The 21,560-nt window shown below is 40.8% G+C and overlaps 2 pseudogenes; both read left to right on the top strand.

Moving 5' to 3' along the window:
• Window positions 1–6: 6 nt before the first annotated feature.
• LOC136506710 (probable histone acetyltransferase HAC-like 3) lies at window positions 7–9,830 on the top strand (annotated as a pseudogene).
• A 7,073-nt stretch (window positions 9,831–16,903) lies between these two features.
• Window positions 16,904–21,313, top strand: LOC136506430 (probable LRR receptor-like serine/threonine-protein kinase At3g47570; annotated as a pseudogene).
• Window positions 21,314–21,560: the final 247 nt, after the last annotated feature.

Below are 21,560 nucleotides of genomic sequence, written 5' to 3'. Positions count from 1 at the left end.
TACGGTGGGTGATGGTGATGCTACCAGCTGTAGCCGCCGTGTGCAGGGGGCGTGCCGTCCCTCCGCCTCGTACGTTCCGGCCGGCCGTCCGCCGTCGCCTTCTTCCCGAAGCATCTCGGCAGCCAGCCAAGCCCATGACCAGCAGCGGAGAACAGATTGGATCCGCGCCGCGGAGATGCCGGGCCGGATGCCCGAATAGATCCATGGGCCGCCAGCATCTTCTTCTCATGGGCCTGCTTCCGAGTCCGCAGCCCACGTGCCGCCCCAACCCGTAGCCCAACAGGACAACGAGCCCGGCTCCGGATCGTTTTTCTGCCCCCACTCTTAATTAACGAACCCGTTCTCTCACATGCACATCAATCGTCTAGCAAACGACTCTCCAAGTCGGGTCTGATCCGAGCTGGACCCGCGGAGTGGCCCCCACGGCCTTGACTTATTTCCGCTTTCCCTCCGCATCGTCCCCGTCCGTCTGACAGCCTCCTTCCCGTCCCGTGCCGCCGCCCAAACCCTAACCCTAGCCTTGCCGCCGGCGAGGCCAGGAGCGCCCGGAGCCCCTGACCGCCCCCCCGCCGACCCCGGAGACGACGTCCCCCGCGGCTGTATCGCCGCAGGGGAGATTTAGGTAACGCCCCCGCCCTCCGTCCCACGTAGGGCTCGGTCAGATCCGATCTGCTGGCACTCGCTGCAGGAGTCCCGGCGACGTACGGCTCCCCCCTAGGGTTAGGGTTTTCTTGGGTTCTTCAGTTTTTTTTTCTCGTTGGGCGTGTGGTCGCGATGTATGCCTCGTGCTCTTGCCCTGCGTGCTTCGTCTGACCCTGTAGTGTGGTTTTTAGTCTTTTAATTATTAATTAATTATTGTAATTTCTGATATCCTTTGATGACTAGTATAAAAAAGAAAATAAAAGAATGATGTCTTTAGCAGTAGAATTGGGGTTTAGTGATGAATGCAGCATGCAATCCTTATGTTGTCGCTTTGTTAGTAATCGTGCTGTTACACTTGCGGCTTCCTGTTTGGCCAGTCTGGTGACAATGTCTAGTACCTGAGCCGTATACGACTAAAAAGAAAAAAAGAATCAATGTGGGCGCCGGTTACTGGTGCGTTTCGTATTCTTCTACTCCAAAATGTGGGATATATTTTTAGCGTTAGCTTGTGCTCAGATAACTGTCGGTCTTTATGCTCTTCTTCCGTTTAAAAGTTGTTTACCTTTTTAGGCGCATTGCTTCCCAGTGACTGTACTTTCTTTTTCTAATTCTAGTATATGACTTCTTTTGTGATGCTTTGCTTTGCGTTAGCGATATACTGACCTGTGACTTGTCCTCATCCTGCATTACGGTGACTGTATACATTCTATTTCTAGTATGGCTTCCTGTGTGCTGCTGTGCTTTGCATTAGTGGTATATCGTCATCTTGTGCTTGCAGCTGCTTGTCGAGCTCTTGATGACTTGGTAATAATCTGCATTTCAGTGAATGCCACAAGCATGATGACTCAAACCCTGCAAGGGAAAGTTATGGCCTACACACCGAGCAGCTTTCCTATTCAGCAACAGATGTCGCTGGAGGATCTTGAAATGCTTCATCTGGATAACATGAACCAGGATACCTCTCCGATTCGTGCCATCATTATTCAAAAAATGTAAGTTTGGAAACTACCAGCATCGATACTAGTTTTGACTTGCAAATTTGTTGTTGCTGTTAGTATCTACGGCTGTGCGCTTGTTGTGAGCAAGAAATCATGTTACTACTGATACATGCTAGCAGTTCACCCAGCTACTTCACTGCATTTTAGTTATTGGACTGTTGATCTTCATGCTTGCTAATATATTGATGTTCATATTTGTCTACGTAGGCTTGCATTGTTCTATGGTTCCATGAACGTAAATGCAGTGAGTTCATTTATTCACATGAATGTATTGTTGGCCGTATGATTAAAATTTGGCAATCCCATTCCCCACTTGAAATACACGACCAATATTCTCAATTCGTACTTACCTATTATCAGAATCATCCATTCTTTGTGTAGCTCCAGAAGATCGTATGGTGCATTTTCTCATGTGGGCACACAATTCTGCAAAAAAAAAAAAAATGTATGAAAATATCTGATAGTTACAACTAAGAACTTTGTTTCTGTGTATTCCCCTGTATTCACCTAGGTAGCCTGCGCCATTACTTGTCTATAATGCTTTCATATTGAATTGTTACATCTTACAAGGCTGAATTCTTCATTTTATTTGTATTTTGTTGATACAGCATAGTTAGTCTTATACCTCAGTATATGGTGTTGCACTGTATTCATGAGCATCTAGGTGCAGATTTTACTTGTTTTTATTCAATTTTATTTACTTGATTCCCAGCCCATATAAACAATTTTTTTAGTTATATATATGCTTCCCATTTTGAGTACAAGTTCATTTTTATCTATCTTTAGTATACACCTTTTCCTGCATAAGCCAGTGGTTTGAAATTTCTTCAGGAATACTAAAGAGTGGTTTAAATGGAGATAGTGGATTCATTCTTTTCTTTCCTTTTGCCTTTGTTTCCTTTTTCACATTGTATATTCTGATGTTTCTTTTCTTCTATCTATCCAGTGAAGCATGCCTGAGAAACATGGAAGAATTTTGTAACTTGTGCCCAGATTCATGTCTGAAAGCTTCAAGAATCATTGACAACATGCTCTACAAAAATGCTCCACAGGTGTGTTCTTTCATTCTGCCATGCAACCACAATCAATACATTATATAGCACGCTAGTATCTTTTATTTAGGTCTGAAAATCTTGCTCTTGAATTACATCCTAAAAAAATCTACAAAGCTGCCCCTGGGAGTAGAGATGATCCTCCCAGGCGTAGCGCAGTGGAGACGAGGATGGTGGCTGGATCTAAAACTTAGAGCTGCAACACCATGTTACAAATAAGGGAGACTTAATTGGATGATAGTATTGAGGCCCAATGGCGACTATATATATATAGAGTACATGAGAGACATAAGAGGGAAACCCTAGACTAGGAGATTACGGTAATACCCTTGACTATTATACCTTAAAAAGAACAGTGCATGTTTGACCCATGCTGAGTGATAATAATTTAGCTATTGTTGTACCTTGTGTCCTTTTTTTTCTGTTGCATATCTTAGTTACTTAACTCAATAACTAAATATCTTACTAGTTTATGATGCCTTTCTAACATCTACCCATTTTCTATATCAGCTCCATTGTTACATGGATCTTGACACAGTAGAGGGCAGGGTGAATGATTTGCTCAGATCTTTTCCGTATAGAAACCAAAGAGATCCATGGATATCTTCAGCAGTTCCATCAACAAAAGATTTGCGGCAGCTGCCTGGGATACAGATGACAGACTCTAGTGTCTATCATACTAGAGTTGCCCCTGCTTTTACTAATTTGCCTGCACATTCAGGAGATGTACCTCCACATACTGTGTTCACTTCTCAGAGTAAGTTGGGATTATGAGCTCTACTTTTATCTCTCAACATACCTTTAAATTTATCATTATTCGTTGGCTATATTTTGGCAGGATATGTACCACAGAATCACAACATGGCCGCTGCTAATTTAGCTCTAGTTGAAAGGCCTGAAAGCTTTATGAGCACCGTAGTTGCTCCATCTGTGTCAGGACTTCCTAACTGTATTTCAGGCCTTGGTGGGATTGATAGTGCTGGATTGCAAAATGGCTATTTAAAGGACCATTTTCCAGGTAAATTGTTTCACATCCCTTGCCTTACATATTTGATTAGAAATGACCATTTGTACTTCACAAATTTGGTTTGGTCATCTCATTAAAATGGTATGAGCAAATTTTGCCAGGTGATGCTTATCGTGTTGATAGTCCACAACCGTCTATGTCTGGGAGTTCCAGTCCTTTATCAGCCGTGTGTGATCCAACCATAAGTTCGGGTGCAATGATAAGATCATCAATGGACTCTATCTCTAAAGCAAGTGGGCAAAAACTCTTTACCGGCGAAAGACAATTGTTTCAACAATACAGAGAATATGAGAAAGAGTTAGATGGTGCATGGAGCCACCCAGCAGAGAAGGCAGTTCACTCAAATAGGACAACTCAAAGCAATGAAATCTATTTCAAAGAAGAATGTGGACCTGACACATTCATGGAAATGAAAGAAAACTATTGGCGCGCCTTGGACTCTAGAGATTCGTGCAGGGAGATATACTCAAATTTAAGCACACCCAATGCTCAGTATCAGTGCTTCATGTCTGATTGTGATCCTTGTGACCCTGAGAGAGAAATTGTTGAGAGATCTGAACAGACATCAAATAGCACAGTATCAAAGCCAACTTCACCTATTTCGGATGAATCTTCTGGCAAGCGTCCAGCAAAACGCCTGAAGGCTGATGCTCCCACTCTTGTCAATGTCAATCAAGTAGAGAGTCCAAAGGAGCGAAAACCTGTTATGAATGAGAATCATGTATCTGGTGGTGAAACAGTACAATCAGAAATCACAGAATTACCTGCAAAATCACCTTGCAGTTCATCGGGAGACATTAATGCTGACAGCAATAATACGCTTGAACAGGGTAGTGAAGATGCACCTAACACGGAGATTGTTAAGGAAGAGGAATTGTACTGTGCAAAGGGTGACATTGAGATGAAAGAGGCTAAGACTGTTGCATTGGATCAGACACCAAGAGGGGTCAATTTAAGTTCAAGTCGAAAGAGAGGGGCTTCTATACTTTATGCATTAACTGCTGAGGAGCTTAGAGATCACATGAGTAGTCTAATAAACCAGCATACTTGTCTGGTGAGTGGATAACCCTTTCAAACTCCTGTGTTTTCTGTGACTTTGTTTGATCCTGTAGAACCAACATATTATACCGCCAAGCAGTCAGATAGTTGTATGATAATCACACTCATGGCTATTATATGACTGTCTAATCATACTCATGGCTATTATATAACTGTCTTATTGCTTGACGGCATAGTACATTGATGCTACAAGATCGAACCAGAATCTTGTGCATGATTTATCCATGGTTAAGAATATAAATTTTCTTCCACTCAGATTGGATCAATTGTATCATTTAGTATTTTAACATAATTTCCTTGTTTTTTTCAGAGCAAAGTGACACCTCAAGAATTCCCATCAATTGATGGATTGCCTGATCAGAATACATGCAGTTTGTGTGGGATGGAGAGGCTTCTTTTCGAACCTCCTCCACGATTTTGTGCTCTCTGTTTCAAAATTATAAATTCTGCAGGGTGCTATTATGTTGAAGTTGAAAATGGAAGTGAGAAAACTTCTATATGTAGCAAATGCCACCATCTTAGCAGTTCAAGAGCTAAATATCAGAAGAAATTTAATTATGCAGAAACAGATGCTGAGGCTGAGTGGGTAATGTTCTTTTCATATATCAGGTTATCCTTATGTCTATTAAATTCTCATCTTTTGTTTGCTTGCATTTTTCAGTGGGTACAGTGTGACAAGTGCAAAGCTTGGCAGCATGAAATCTGTGCTCTTTTTAACAGAAAGTGTGAAGGGGCAAAGGCTGAGTATACTTGCGCAAAATGTTTTTTGAATGAAAAGGATAGTGGAGATATTCAGGCACTGGAGTCATCCACTGTTCTGGGGGCACAGGAGTTACCAAGAACTAAGCTAAGTGATCATATTGAGCAAAGGCTTTCAGAGAGGCTTGAGCAGGACAGGCAACAGAGGGCGAGTGCCTCTGGAAAAGTTGCTGAAGAGGTATTTATCATACACACTAAAGACATAAGAAATTATTAAGGCTGATTCATACCTGCTACTAGTGAGTGTCTAGTCATGTTAAATCCCCATATAAATTTTATTCCTATTCCCATTTTCTATATCCTTGTGTTCTACTGGGCCTTTTTTCTCTTGTTGATCACATAAAAGTGTTAATCCTTTTTTTACTATAACGTTCGATGTTGATCCAAGTAATCAGTACTGAAAACATGTCTGCACTCCAAATCCATTTCATTTGTTTCTTTATATAATCACACAGTTTTGTTGTTAATCTGTATCTTGTCGTGGCATTGGTGATGCACATTTATTTGGCTTGATGATGCATCAGAATTCTATTAAGTTTATTATACATAACAAATAGGCTGCTTTACACATTTTTTCTTTTTGACTGTTAGTATTATTGAGTCTGTTTTGCTTGCATTGCATTTCTTTGGACATCAAGAAAGGATGGTCAACACACAAGAGTCCATGTAGTTTTTAACCCACTAAATTCATGTAGCTATCCAGGTCTTGTTACAATCCTATCCAAACCTGGGAAGGTTAGAATTTTGGGAAAAAATATTGTGATCATTAATGCTTATTCAAATAATACTACACACGTGTTCTTAGAATAGTCAGACTGTCTATGTTGGTTCTAATTTTATTTGCTTCAGTCTATAGGAACTGCATTGTAAACTGATGTCAACTCCATGGAAAGTTTATTTACTTGTCTTCTGTGCTCCAATTTTAGGTACCAGGTGTGAAAGGTCTTACAGTTAGAGTAGTTTCTTCAGCTGAAAGAATACTACAAGTCCAACCACGTTTTCGTGATTTTTTTAAAGAAGAAAAGTATCCTGGGGAATTTCCATACAAATCGAAGGTACATGATGGTTGACTGATTAACCAATATATCCCATTTGTCAATGTCTAGTAGATAATTATAGCTATCTTGTACTAATTTCTGTGTTTTATACAGGCCATTCTCTTGTTTCAAAAGATTGAAGGTGTGGATGTTTGCCTGTTTGCCATGTATGTACAAGAGTACGGTTCAGATTGCCCATCACCAAATCAAAGGCATGTTTATCTTGCATATATCGATTCTGTCAAATATTTCCGGCCTGAAATCAAATCTGCAAGTGGAGAAGCTCTTCGCACCTTTGTGTATCATGAAATTTTGGTATGAGAACTCCAAATCATCAAACATATTTTTGTCTTTGCTTGCGCAAATGAGTTTATGTTTGTAGAATCTAATCATTCCAATGCTTATTGTAGATTGGTTATCTGGACTACTGCAAGAAACGAGGATTTGTAAGCTGTTCCATATGGGCTTGCCCATCTACGAAGCGTGATGATTATGTTTTATATTGTCATCCAACAGTACAAAAGATGCCCAAGTCTGACAAGCTTCGAAGCTGGTTTGTCTTTCTAACATGATATTGAGGAATTAAAACTTTTATTCTATATGGGCCTTAATTTGTCAGTTTTATTTATACTTTTAGGTACCAGAACTTGATCAAGAAGCTGTTAAGGAGGGTGTTGTTGTGGAGCGTAATACACTCTCTGACTTTTTTCTTCAGCCTACAAATGAGTGCAAGGCCAATATTTCAGCAGCATGCTTGCCATACTGTGAGAATGATTTCTGGCCTGGAGAAGCAGAGAGGCTCCTTGAGAAGAAAGATGATAATACTTCTCAGAAGAAAGAGACACAGGTAGGAAGGCTCTTGCGTGTTGCCAAACGCGACGACAGAAAAGGAAACCTTGAGAATATTTTGCTTGTGCACAAGGTTAGTTTGTTTTATTTTTGATCTTGCCTTCCAGCATTTTGTGGGAACCTATCATCTTATTTTTCATTATTGCCAGCTTGGGGAAAGGATGCGCACCATGAAAGAAGATTTCATTATGCTTTGTCTGCAACAGTTTTGCAAGCACTGTCACCAGCCTGTCGTATCTGGCAAAAGTTGGGTTTGCACTAGCTGTAAAAATTTCCATCTTTGTGACAAGTAAGTATTTCTTCTAATTACAGTTGTCTTTTTTACTCTGCTCAGAAAGTTGTCTAAAACTTTGATGGCTATATAGGATGGCATCATGATTGTTTAAAACAGAACATCAGTGGAAATACCTTTTGTTGAAAAAAAGAGTTTGTGTACTTAGTTAACCTCGTCAACTTCCTGCTTCTTGCATTCATTTGCCAATTAAAAACCAAAGATGAGTTTTTGTACTTAGTTAACCTCGATCAGTAAGGCAGCAATTATTTTGATTATTGATTATGTGTTGGTTTTCATAGGTGTCATGCAGAGGAGCAGAATACGGCACAGAAGGACAGGGCATCCGGCCACCACAAAACAGAAACATGCATTTCAAAGAGTATGTAGACAAATTTCATTTCTTGGCTTGATTTTTTTTTCATTCAAATAAGTTGACAACTTGCTTATATTCAATAGATGCATGATGGATCAATATACTAACCATAGTGGCTAACTGTCCGACAGATGGAGGTAGAACCTCTTCCGGCGACTGATGATGGAGATCCGACAATGGAAAGTAAGTATTTTGACAGCAGGATCGATTTCTTGAAGCACTGCCAAGACAATCAATTCCAGTTTGATACCCTCCGGCGGGCAAAGCACTCTACAATGATGATTCTGTATTATCTACACAATTCGACCTGCTCTGTTTGCCATCGTGCTGTGGATCAATGCTTGGTGTGGCGGTGCCTAGAGTGCCTGGGCTGCACCTTTTGTGATCAATGCTATAAACAAAATGGTCAAAGTTTGCATAGTCATGAATTAAGGCAGATTCACACTAGTGAAACTTTGCAGAAGCACACTCTACAGGTACCCATTTTAAATTAGCAACTGGACCTTCTAAATATCTTCTTGTGAAGTTTTTATTTCTGCAGCGGCTTCTGGCATTCTTTTGTTTTGGTGTTCTTTTCATAACATTTTGGGGCATCGGTGGCAGATCTCATGTGGATCGCACCATCATTCTTAGAAACAAAACTTGCTCAAATGATTTTTTCTTTAAGAAGTTATATGTGAAATTTGCAGTTGCATATTCTATAGTGTGAAGGTGTTCATCTTTCTGTTAATTGCTTATGTTCACATAAATGAGATCAGATTCCATAGCTCTTGGCTTCCATACATGATAATTCTGTGTTCTAATGAATCTTGTGCATGTTTCCAAAGCAGGATTACATTGATGGCCTTGTGCATGCATCGAGGTGCTATGATCCACGTAACTGCACCCATCCAGGTTGTTTAACCCTGAAGAAATTGTTCTTCCATGGTGTACGATGTGATATCCGTGCCCGCAACTGGAGTGGTTGCAATAAGTGTGTCTTTATGTGGAAACTTCTTCTCTGCCACTCAAAAGATTGCAACGATGTAGACTGTCCCGTTCCTAGATGCAGGTAAAACCATGGCTCATCTGAACTATTCAGCTCTTCTCTCTTGAAACCCGTCTGCATTGCTTGATAGGCCCTCTTTCACGCGTTAGCTCACCCACAATTGTTTTGTGGTCCTTGTAGGGATATAAAGGCATACATAGCTGAAAAGCTGAAGCTTGTTGGTCCTGTGTTGTAGCAGGCCATCTGGTCAGAAGCCGTCTTCTTGTATAATCTAGTACTGGATTTCCTCCCCTCATTAACCAGTAAAATTTGTTGATGAAAATGCAATAAACTGCGGTTGGCCATCGCTGGTGGATGGAACTGCAAGGTAAATAAAAGTGGTGGCTTAGTGCTGCTGGTGAGGTGGCCGGCTTCATCGGAGTCATTTGTTCCGTCGGTTTCCCTGGCATTGGTAGAAAGGCGGCGGCTTCTGTGTGCTCATATGAGCATGGCCTGGTGTCTGTCTGATTTCCTCCAATGACACTGAGAGGATCACCAACGGAAGCTTACATAGGCAATCTGACATTGGTTTTTAGTGTCCGTACATACCATGTACATATAGTCTTGTCTCCTTTGCGACTTATAGATGTACCAACAGAAATAGGTGGTTTGGTTTTAATTTCTTCATTGTCAAAGTTTTGTTCCAGAATGTGTCGAACAAGGCCACATTTTTGTTAAAAGTGTTGCAGTGCTGTGGCGGCATCCAAAAGTTCAATGAATGTGTATAGTCACCCTTCCTCTGTTCACGGATAGTCTTGAATTTCATGAGAAGAATGTGGACCTTTTGTAGATCGTAGATACTCTTACCATCTACAAAAGGTTATATATTCAAGCTTCTCATGATTTTCCCCCCAAGGATGAGAAGAATGTGTTGTAACCTTTTGTAGATCGTAAATACTCTACGATCTACTGAAGGAAATATTCAAGCTTCTCATGATTTTTTTCCCAAGGAAACTAAATTGCTCTCTAGCAGATTCACGTCCACGCGACGAACCGTACCGGTGGCAGTTGTATGGTGAGGACCAAGACCAAACAACGTGCAACCAAACTGACATTGTGACACAAATCCAACCAAACTGACGCTGGCACAATTCACATGTATCCCTCGCCCCCGGCGATCCCAGAAGAATCAGTCACAAGGAAACTAGCTGACCAGGAACCGCACATTTTCGCTAAGTGTTGTAAGAACATAAAATCCATTATTAGGATCATTTTCTTTTATAAAAAATATAACCTCCTTCATATATTATGCTGCTAAAATTTGATTGTTAGCATTTAAGATATACTCTCTCCGTTTCAAATTATAATACATTTTGTTTTTTTCTATGCTTTTACTATATATCTAGATATAGTGGATATTTAAGTGTATAGTAAAAACTATGTATCTAGAAAAGTCAAAATGTTTTATAATTTGTAATGGAGGGAGTACTTTTTTTAAAGTTTGACTAAATAATTTTTAAAGGAAAATGTGCGTCCTGCATGACATAAAAAAAATAATGTTATATTTTGGAATAAACCAAATCCATAATTAGCATCATTCTTTTGAGATGGGAAAAAAGAAAGAAAGAAAGAAAGAAAGAAAGAAAGAAAATAAGAGTAGAAAGAAAGATTACAAAAAGGTCTGAATCCATGCATGATTCAAACAAAGATGAGCTTGCTTTCTTTGCTCCGTGAATCAACAGAGACAACTCTCTTGAGAAACCTCGTTACAGTTCTGGACATTAGCAGGCAAGTTGTTGAAGATTAGACCATTTTTTGTCGTCCAAATTGTCCAGCACAGGAAGATTACTGTATTCATAAAGGAAGGAGAGCCAAGCTGGTCTTTTAATGGATTAAGAGCTTCCTCAGTTGTGCAGTTTGATGGTATCACAATGTTGATCCATCCCTAACAATCTCTTGCAAAGTTGCAATTCAAGAACAAGGGCGCGTTTGGTTGCTCACCATATGTCACCACACCAGAGCTGTGACTCGCCATAAAAATCAGAAACATCTATTTGGTTACACAACTAAGGCTGCCACATAAAATCGTAGTTGCCACAAAGTGTGGCGCTAAAATTTGCTGCTGCCAAGTGCGGCACGTCGCAACTTGCCCCAACCTTCGGCGTGGCCAGCAGTGGCCTGTACCCAAACAGGCTCCAGGTGTTCCACCTCTAGAAATAAATGATGACAGTATATTTATCTCTTGCAAAGTTGCAATTCAAAAACAAATTCTAGAGTTGTCCTAGCACTACTAAAAAAGGATTTTCCTACTAAGATTTTCGGAGAAGCTCATTAATAGAGGCGGGAATTTTTGGGTGCCACCTCTTGAAATGAAGAGGCAAGTCCAAGCGAAAACCAGCCTCTGCATATGTTAATCATTTACAAAGCCCACTCTGTTGATAGTCCATTAACCGAAGCAATCGAGTTAAGACGTCTGCCTTTGTTAATGGATTTATAGAGATGGCTGGGTAACGTTCACCATGAGAACTCTAACAAAACCGACAGCTGTCAGAAACACGACACCTCAAACCACAAGCCATCAATCCCTGTTGCCTTGCTGGGTTTGGCGGCTCTAGCGTCACTTGTGAGTACACTTCATCTATCTCCACATCCGCTTGCACATGTTTACAGCTCATCCTAGCATCCGCAGGAGTAAGAACAAGCAAAACGAATCCCTGCGTCTAGTAATGTTTGATGAGGGAGAAATTTGTGTGAGATCATAGAGCTGGCATATCAGCTGCGGCGGTGTAAGCAACGAAGCAGTAGCAATAGCAGTTGATGAACGGGGAAAATAGAGGAAGACTTGAGGAAATGATTAGATAGAGTGAATTTGGTTCATCTGTTTTCTTATTTCTTCCTCACGCATGCTGGATTCAATTCAGATAGTGATGCTGTATTTAGACCCTGCGGTAATTGCATGTTCTCTACTGGTGTTAGTACCTTGTTTATTTTATCGAGAAGGAAGTCTTATAACCCCTCTGTCTCATAAAGAGTGTCATTCTCGCTTTTCGAGAAGTCAAATATTTTTAGCTTTGACCAAATATATAAGAAAAAATATTAACAATTATGATGTATAATTAGTATCATTAGATAAATCGCTGAGTATTTTCATAATAAACTTATTTAAAGATATATAAATGTTACTAATAGGTTAAACTTGAAAAAGTTTAACCAGCACGAACCCCAAAGCGACACTCTTTTTGTGATGGATGGAGTATATATTACCGATGAAACAAATGACCAGAAAAATTCCATGAGCATATATATATATATATATATATATATATATATATATATATATATATATATATATATATATAACTCACATTAATTTTGATTTGTTTTTGGCACTTACAAGAAATATATCATACATACACATACATTACTTGAGTTATTTGAGTATCCAGACATGAAAATGCATTCTCGATAGAAGAATTATATACTGTATTTGGATTTTTTCTTACATACACCGTGGGGTAGTGTGCTTGCATCGACAGATCAAAGGAAATCAAAGATTTTTCTCATGTTTCGTGAGCCTACATTGTTCCGAATGAACAGAGACAAGTTGAATACGGACTGCACGTTTCTGGACAGAGAGAACCTTCTCAAGTTTCGTGCGAATCAGCAGTCCAGCAAGAATTTGCGTACGGACTGCACGACGGTGGACAGCGTTGCACGCCCGGGCCGCTCCCCCTCGCTGTAATGAAGGTAAAAAAAATTCAAGTCACAGACAAATAATGAAACTAAAAGAAGAGCGCTAGAGAGAACATGATACTATATAATGTAAGGTTTTAGGGAGGTTGATGCCGTAGAAAAATGTTTGTCTTTGAATAAATCTTCTTTTTGCTACAGCAAATAATTAGTGTCATTGACAACGTGGATATGGGCTACAACTGTGCCATTATTTGCAGAGAGAGCTCCAGCTCAACAAAAAAAAACCTATGACTTTGCCAAAGCTGGATATTTATAGCTCAAAAAAATATTGGATATGATGTAGAACTGGATGCACGAGAGCATGCATATGAATAATCTTGTTTATAGACGAAATATTTAATCTACAAACTTTGTCTATAGAATAGTCCATTAATTTATGCAGGATTCTAAGGCACTATTTGGATCTATAAGACCAACAATTAATTGACTAATTTTTAGTCCCTATGGATCCAAAAAGATAGACTAAAAGATGGTAACTAAATTATGGACTATTTAATCGACTACCGTAAAGAGGAGCTAACAGGGACTAGTTGTGATCGAGCCCATGGATCCAAATAGGACCTAACCATCGTATGAGCAGTAGACATGTCATACATCTCATGCTTAGTTGCATTTATCAAGAGTTCATTTTCAAAATAAACAAAACAAACTATGCAAATCCTAGCACCCAATGCTTGATGGTTAGACCAGTTATTCGGATGATCTGACTGATCATAGGCCTTGACTGACTAACACCTCGGTCTGTAGCCTCACTCAGGTCAACACTGATTTAGAGCTTGGCCACCTAATCACTTGCACGTGCTTAGGTGGTTAGATAGCATGTCCCAACGAATAGACTAGTAGGTCACGGTGACACTTACTCCCTCCATGCCAAATTAGAAGTCATTCAAACTTTTTTAGAGAGTCAACGTATATCAAGTTCGATAAAATTTGCCTTCAAAAAAAAGTTTGATAAAATTTATATAATAAAATAATAACATTTATGATACCAAATAAGTATCGTTATATTTTTCATTAATTGTATTTTCATAGTATTTGATGTCATAAATCTTTATAATTATTTTTATAGTTTTGGTCAAACTTGATATATTTTGACTCTCTAAGAACATTAGAATGACTTATAATTTGGAATGAAGGCCCTATAGGCCGGTGAGGCGGTGACTGTCAGGAAGGTTCACCTATCATTCTCTCGCTAAACATATCAAGTGTGGTTATACGAGCCGTCTCTCCCACTCTTTGTAAGGGATGAGCTAGTTGCCTGGAAAATGTTGTGTTCCTCGCAAATAAATAAAAGTGTGGTTATATGATTTTACAATGTCAAACTGGAAAAAAGATCAATCATTTGCTTTTCCCTCAACGTGACAGAAGGTAAAGGAGAGTATACTTGATATACTTTACCAGAGGGGCACTGGGGCCGTTGAGTGAGGCGTCCGCTGACGAGGAGTAGCAATAAACTGAGTACGGCAAAGAAAAGAATCCGGCAAGAGCAAAAATTCGGTGACATCGTTGCTGTTTCGTGGTGCGCCGTTTGAGTTGCTGGAGAAGGAAAAGATATAGCAGCCGAAGGAACAATCGGCTTACTACTAGGAACGGGGAGCGCTCGCTCATATAAAGACGGCACTGCTCCAGCATCTACAGAGAGAAGAAGCCTCGTGTCATCACTCGAACTCCCAAGTGTTAACGAGTTTCCCTGGCATCCGCCGAGGAAGCTGCCTCTGGGAGACCGTACCGGGTGACAGCGGAAAGTAACGCGAGGTCCGCGTGATTGGGTTGCTGTGAGATTTTGGACGGCTAGCCTATGGGTGCATAAATTCTCGACACATGTCTTATGGAGGTATCAAACTCACTAGGTGAGATATCACGAAAGCAAAAATGATGGCACGATTAAAATTTATGAAGCAAGAGAAGAGATTAGATTTTATCATAATGGAACTAGGTGTACACGGTTCCATGTCTAAGAAACGTGTTGAGATTGGCATTGACGACGGCGGCTAGAATGTCTCATTTCACGTGACTATGTCCAAAGTCCAATCCTGTGCAATCTTACTAAATGCTATGGGTACGTAGCCTATGAAACCGAGGATTGGAATTGTGGTCCAAGAGACTATTTCATTCAACGGTCACAACTCCTTTGGATGATATGACAGTTTTGGAAACCCTAGAATGAAACTCACCACTGATGATGGTCTAGAATCTATGTTATTCTTCTTTCCTACGTGGATAAGAGAGATGAAGAGGTTATATTTTTCTAACCACCATTCTTTGCTTTAAAGTTGTGCTTATATAATTTGCCATCGGCTTCGCCAGATCATAATCTCTTGGTGTGGTGGCTTCAATATAGTCATATACGTGCTGTTCGTTTAGCTTATAAGTTATACTTTTTCAGCCAACGAACAGTAGTACTTTCAGCCATGGCTTATCAGCCAAGCGAAAAGAGCAATAAAGTTTTATGTGAGATTTGTCTACATCGTTTTTAGTACAGTACAAGCTTATATCGCACTCTCAATATCTTTTCAAAGATATGAGGACAACTGCGAATATCTAACAATCAATACCCACCATTATTGCAATTTGGGACTCCGCAAGGCCCACCACCAAGGCTTCTGCTACTAAGTTTAGCAATAAACTGACTGAAAAGCTTCGTGACTCTAGTCTAAACGGCTGCCCGGATGGTCAGCGCACCGTGTTTTGCACGGATCGATACACGACCCTCGGGCCATGGGCGATGGCACTAATATCTTGGTAGGAAAATAGCCGACGTCCGTCCATCACAAACACGGATACACGAGCCCTCGGGCGGGCGATGGCACTAATATCTTGCTAGGCAAATAGCCGACGTCTTGCATACCCATTTCGTCTGATCGGTTTCTTTCTTTCTTTGTTTTTTTCTGTCAAAAAGATTGCCGGTTGGCGGGTACATCTTAAGTTGATAACCGGTTGTTAACAAAAAACTAGGAGTGATTTTCAAAGTATCATATCCTCTTATCTCAAAAGAACAAGTTGTGTCCTAGGCTTTGTTGACCTATCTAGGACAGCAACTAAGCGACGTCCACGTCCACGTCCTAACGGGTTCCTCTTAGACGAGAGGTTCAACGATTTACTTGTAAACTAGTCATTCTTTGTCACATAAACGTTATATTAAAGGCATGTTTGGTTATTTACCTCACTGTGCCACAGCGCAACTCTAGCTCCGCCAAAATTGCGGCGAGCAAATACGGCGCCAGACATTTAGCGAGCTTTGCTCCGCTTTTGTACAACGGCCTCAATTTCTACGTGGTACGACGTATCTCTGGCTTGGCAACATGCGGAAGCCAATCAAACGCTCCCTAACTCTTTACTAGTTTTACTGGTAAATCTAGTCGTTCCTCAATACGAAAGCATGAGAATAACCGTTTCTGAGAAGAAACCCATGTCAACTGGGTCTCCCGGTTTTTTTAGAACCGAGGAGAGAGGTTTTCGCAGGCAGCACCGCGAGATTCTATTTTTACAACCCGTATGCTCTGGTGTTTTTGTGTTTGACTAAACTTTGCGTCAACACTCAACAAGCAATATGCCTAGGGACTTAGGAAGAGATCCAACAGCGAAGGAGTTCAAGCCTCTGCATGGTATCTTCTTAAAATTAGATTAAATTGCACTCACCATACAACTATCCAAGTGGACACATGTTAGTCCAACATCTTATAATTGTCCAATTTAATACAACTATCTATGTGGGTGCATGTTAGTCCAATATCTTGTAATCTATTTAATTTGATGCGAGAACTTGGCTCATTGGTGCATATACGGTCCAAGGCCCTGTTCGTTTCGCTGAAATTTGGCTTATGCTGATTTGTTGTAAGAGGAAAACACTGTTCGTTCGTTGAAAAGTACTGCTGAAGTAGTACTGAAGAACAGGGCACAAGTATTGTAACAGCGTGTCTTTGTACACTCTGAATCAATGTCATTGGAAGCTATACCCTAGCATGCTCATCTCATCCATCACTCGGCTTGAATCATTTACTATGTTACGATACCATTTCTGAATTTGGCCAAATATAAAAACTATCATTGATTTCATAAATATGAAAAATACCAAACCAGCCATTTTGTATACTATAATATTGTTTTCATCCATTTCACCCCTACCCATGGTCATCCATGGCTTGCTAAAGCTGATAAGTGGGTTGTCCATCATGGAGGTAGGGTTGGGTGGGCATACGGTCAACCGAAACTGATCAGTTCAGTTCTCCGGTTTTCTATGAATTTTGGTATACTGGTTTTTTCTTTCTATACCAAAAAATTGGAAAAAAATCATTATCTTTTGCTTCACCGTCTCTGGCTCCTTCGTCACTGTCGCGGAGGCATGCCTAATGGGACCTTGATCTTTGCTGAAGTGCATACCCTTATAGTGCAATTCAAACTGTCCATGCTTCGATGTCAGTCTTCGCTGGAGTGCATACCCATATAGTTCAATGTAATCCAAGTTTAATTGTCGATGCACGGGTGTGATAGTCTGAGCTGAAATACTACAAACCACTGACTTAGGGGACTGCCGACAGCAATGGAACTCTCCCGCCTTCTATAAATGCAACGTAAGCGCAACCATGAGAGAAATCACAACTCCAGTCTCAACCGCACATTTTGCCTTTGCATATTACATGCATCCTCCAGGAAAGTTCATCCGTGCTTCTGGCCACTATCATGTCCTTCATTTTCAGCTTCCTAGTCGTCCCTGTATTGACACTTGCAACACCGCCCAATAATGATCTCCAAACCCTCCTTTGTCTTAGGCCCGACCCTGCCGGGCTTATAACCACATGGAAGAACGATTCCCTCAACTTCTGCAGTTGGTCTGGTGTCAGTTGCGGTAAGAGGCACAAATCTCGTGTTGTCGCGCTGAACCTCGACTCATTCGAGCTCAGTGGCCAAATACCTGCTTGTATTGCGAACCTCACTTTCCTTGCAAGAATCCACCTCCCAAATAACAAGCTTACAGGCTCAATTCCACATGAGCTTGGCCAACTAAATAGGCTGCAGTACCTCAACCTCAGCTCCAACTACCTCAGTGGCCTGATTCCGGAAACGCTGTCTTCTTGTTCACGTCTTCAGATTGTGGATCTTGGGACAAACTCCCTCCAAGGTGAGATTTCTACGCCACAAACCTGAGCCGTCGATGCTTAAATAAATCATGAGAAGCTCATCATCAGCATTATAACAGCTTTAATGCAGGTATCCCAGAAGGGCTGGGGATGCTCCAAAATCTTTCAGTTCTGCATATCGCTGGAAACAGTCTGACGGGAAGCATTCCTCTTTCACTCGGATGCAAATCACCTTCTCTGATATCTCTTGTTCTCACAAATAATACCCTCACCGGAACAATCCTACCGTGCCTGGCTAATAGCTCATCACTTCAGGTGCTGGACTTGACACAGTCATCTTGGTGGAGAGATCCCATATGCTCTGTTAAATAGCAAATCACTGAAAACAATAGCACTTGAGCGGAACAACTTTGTGGGGTCAATACCTGCTGTCTCGGACGCTGACTCTCCCTTGGAGAAGCTCATTTTGGCATCAAATGATCTCTCAGATGTCATACCTTCTTCGTTAGGGAATCTTTCTTCCCTCACCATGCTCTTGCTTGCATACAACAGTTTAGAAGGTAGCATCCCTTCAAGCATAACTAAAATTCGAAACCTGCAGAATTTGAGGGTGAAATTCCAGCCTCCCTTTACAATATGCAGAATTTGAGGGTGAAATTCCAGCCTCCCTTTACAATATGCTCTTGCTTGCATACTGGACCTGACTTACAACTTCTTGTCAGGGTCTGTCCCAGCCTCCCTTTACAATATGTCAGTTCTCACTTACCTTGGCATAGCCACGAATAGCTTTGAGGGTGAAATTCCACGTAGAATCGGGTTCACCCTTCCAAGCATCGAAAAAATGATTTTCCAAGGGAACCAATTCGATGGCCAAATACCTGCTTCGCTAGCAAATGCAACCAACCTCAAGGTGATCGATCTACAGTATAACTCGTTGCATGGAACTATTCCTCTTTTGGGTTCGCTTCCCAGCTTGATGGAACTAACTCTAGAGATGAATCAGCTTGAAGCTGGAGATTTGTCTTTCCTTTCCTCACTAGCCAATTGCACACAGCTGGTCAAACTGTCTCTGTCATATGACAAAATTCAAGGAACACTGCTAAATTCCATTGGTGGTCTTCCGAAAAGCATAGAGTTTTTGCTGCTGGAAGCAAATTATATATCTGGTACAATACCACCAGAGATAGGGTACCTCACAAATCTTGTGGTTCTTTACATGGGGAAAAATCAGCTCACAGGAAGCCTCCCAGACACACTTGGAAATCTTACAAACTTATTTATACTAAGCTTATCACAGAACAAACTTTCAGGACCAATTCCACTCTCAATCAGTAATCTGAGTCAACTGAATGAGCTCTACTTACAGGACAACGATTTCAGTGGCCTGATACCAGGAGCTTTAGGATGCTGCAAGAATTTAGCATTGTTGAACCTCTCTTGCAACAACCTTGATGGCAGCATACCGGAGCAGCTCTTTACTGTTTCCTCCCTGTCTGGAGGCTTGGATCTGTCCCACAACCAGCTCTCTGGACAAATACCACTTGATATCGGCAAGTTGATCAATCTTGGTCTGCTCAACATTTCCAATAACAACTTGTCAGGACAAATTCCCTCCACTCTAGGCCAGTGTGTCCACTTGGAGTCCCTCCACATGGAAGGGAACAATCTTGAAGGGAAAATCCCAGGTTCTTTCGCTGAACTGAGAGGGATAATCGAACTAGATCTGTCTCAAAATAATCTGTCTGGACAAATACCTGAATTGTTTGAGTCCTTCAGCTCCTTGAACCTCCTCAATCTGTCCTTCAACAACCTCCAAGGTCCAGTACCCACTGGTGGGATATTTGAGAATACAAGTGCAGTCTACATTCAGGGGAACAAGAACTTATGTGGGAGCACCCCATTGCTAGAATTGCCGCCCTGTGCAGCAAAGGCCTCCAGACAAAACCATAGTTCCAAAATTCTCAAGGTGCTAGGATTCAGTGCTCTTTCTTTGCTCCTTGTATCATGCTTAGCTGTCATACTTTTGAAGCAGAGGAAAAAAAGTCAAACAAGAAGCTCATCCATCCTGCAAGGAATTGAAGAAGTACTCATATGCTGATGTTTTCAAAGCAACAGATGGTTTCTCCTCATCCAACTTGGTTGGTTCAGGAAATTCTGGATCAGTTTACAAAGCTAGATTTGAGTTTGAAGAACAGACAGTTGCTGTCAAGGTTTTCACACTTGATCAACTTGGCACACCGAAGAGTTTTCTTGCTGAGTGTGAGGCATTGAGGAACACACGCCATCGGAATCTTGTAAGGGTGATTACAGCATGCTCAACATTTGATCCATCAGGGCATCAGTTCAAAGCTCTTATTCTTGAATATATGCCTAATGGTAGCCTAGAGAACTGGCTCTATCCTAAGATAAACAATTATGGTTTGAAAAGACTACTGAATTTGGACTCCAGAATAACAATAGCGATGGACATAGCTTCTGCTTTGGATTATCTACACAACCATTGCATGCCACCTGTGGCCCATTGTGATTTGAAGCCAAGCAATGTCCTTCTTGATGATCAGATGGGAGCGCATCTTGCTGACTTTGGTTTAGCGAAGTTTCTTTACAGTCCCAGTCATTCATGCCATCATAGTTCTACAAGCTTACTGGGACCAAGAGGATCAATTGGATATATTGCACCAGGTGAAATTTTTTCCTTAAACGACCGGAAATTTTCCATGTCACAACAATATTTGTTTAGGTTTTTGTTTTGCTGTTCTACTATCTAACAAGATTCTTTTAAGTTTTCCAATATTGAGAGATTAAATTGTTTGATCAATTACACACAATTTACAGAGTATGGTTTCGGGAGCAAACTCTCAACTGAAGGCGACGTCTACAGCTATGGTGTTATCATCTTAGAAATGCTCACAGGAAAGCGTCCAACAGATGAGATGTTTACTAATGGTTTGAACCTTCACAAATTTGTGGAAAAAGCATTTCCACAAAAGATTGGTGAAGTTCTGGATCCGTGTATCCTTCCAAGTTCTGTAGATGATGGTGATGTGGACAACAATTTGGACCATGGAAATAATGCAAGAGCTGGCTTCGAAAGCTGCATCATGCATCTTGTTAAGCTCGGTCTCTCATGCTCTAAGGAGACACCAAAAGATCGACCACCGATGCAGGATGTTTATGCTGAAGTCATCACAATCAAAGAAGCATTCTCAGCGCTACATATGGTTGAGTAAAAGGACCGTTGGTTCTGTTGTTCACATGCTAGACGAGCATGATGGCCTTTGCCTAATTTTCTTTTGAATGTCCATTTACTTTAAGAATCATATATTTTCTTGTATACCTTCCGTCAAAAAAATAATTCTCGAATACCCAGAGGACTTTGTATTTACTTTAAGAAGGGCTTGTTTCTCCATTTCGGTACTGCTTTGTATTTGTTATCTATCAGAGCTAATAAACACACTCTGAAATAAAGTTTTCTCGACACAGAAACTATATTACCTTGGTTACCTGGTCTCAGTGGGGGATTCAGAGAAGAGGGGGGCGCTAAATAATAGGAGGATATAAATCTTACTAGAGGTACACTAGATATAATAGATATAACGAAGAACACAAACGATGATATCAACTTAAAATGCCCAAGCAATATGTACAACATTTTAGATAGAAAAATGACTAATAAAGAGCATCCATGACCA

This window comes from Miscanthus floridulus, chromosome 15 (assembly GCF_019320115.1).
Source record: "Miscanthus floridulus cultivar M001 chromosome 15, ASM1932011v1, whole genome shotgun sequence".
Classification (NCBI taxonomy): domain Eukaryota; kingdom Viridiplantae; phylum Streptophyta; class Magnoliopsida; order Poales; family Poaceae; genus Miscanthus; species Miscanthus floridulus.
Note: the sequence above shows the minus strand (reverse complement) of the source record. Positions and strands in the feature narration are given on the sequence as shown.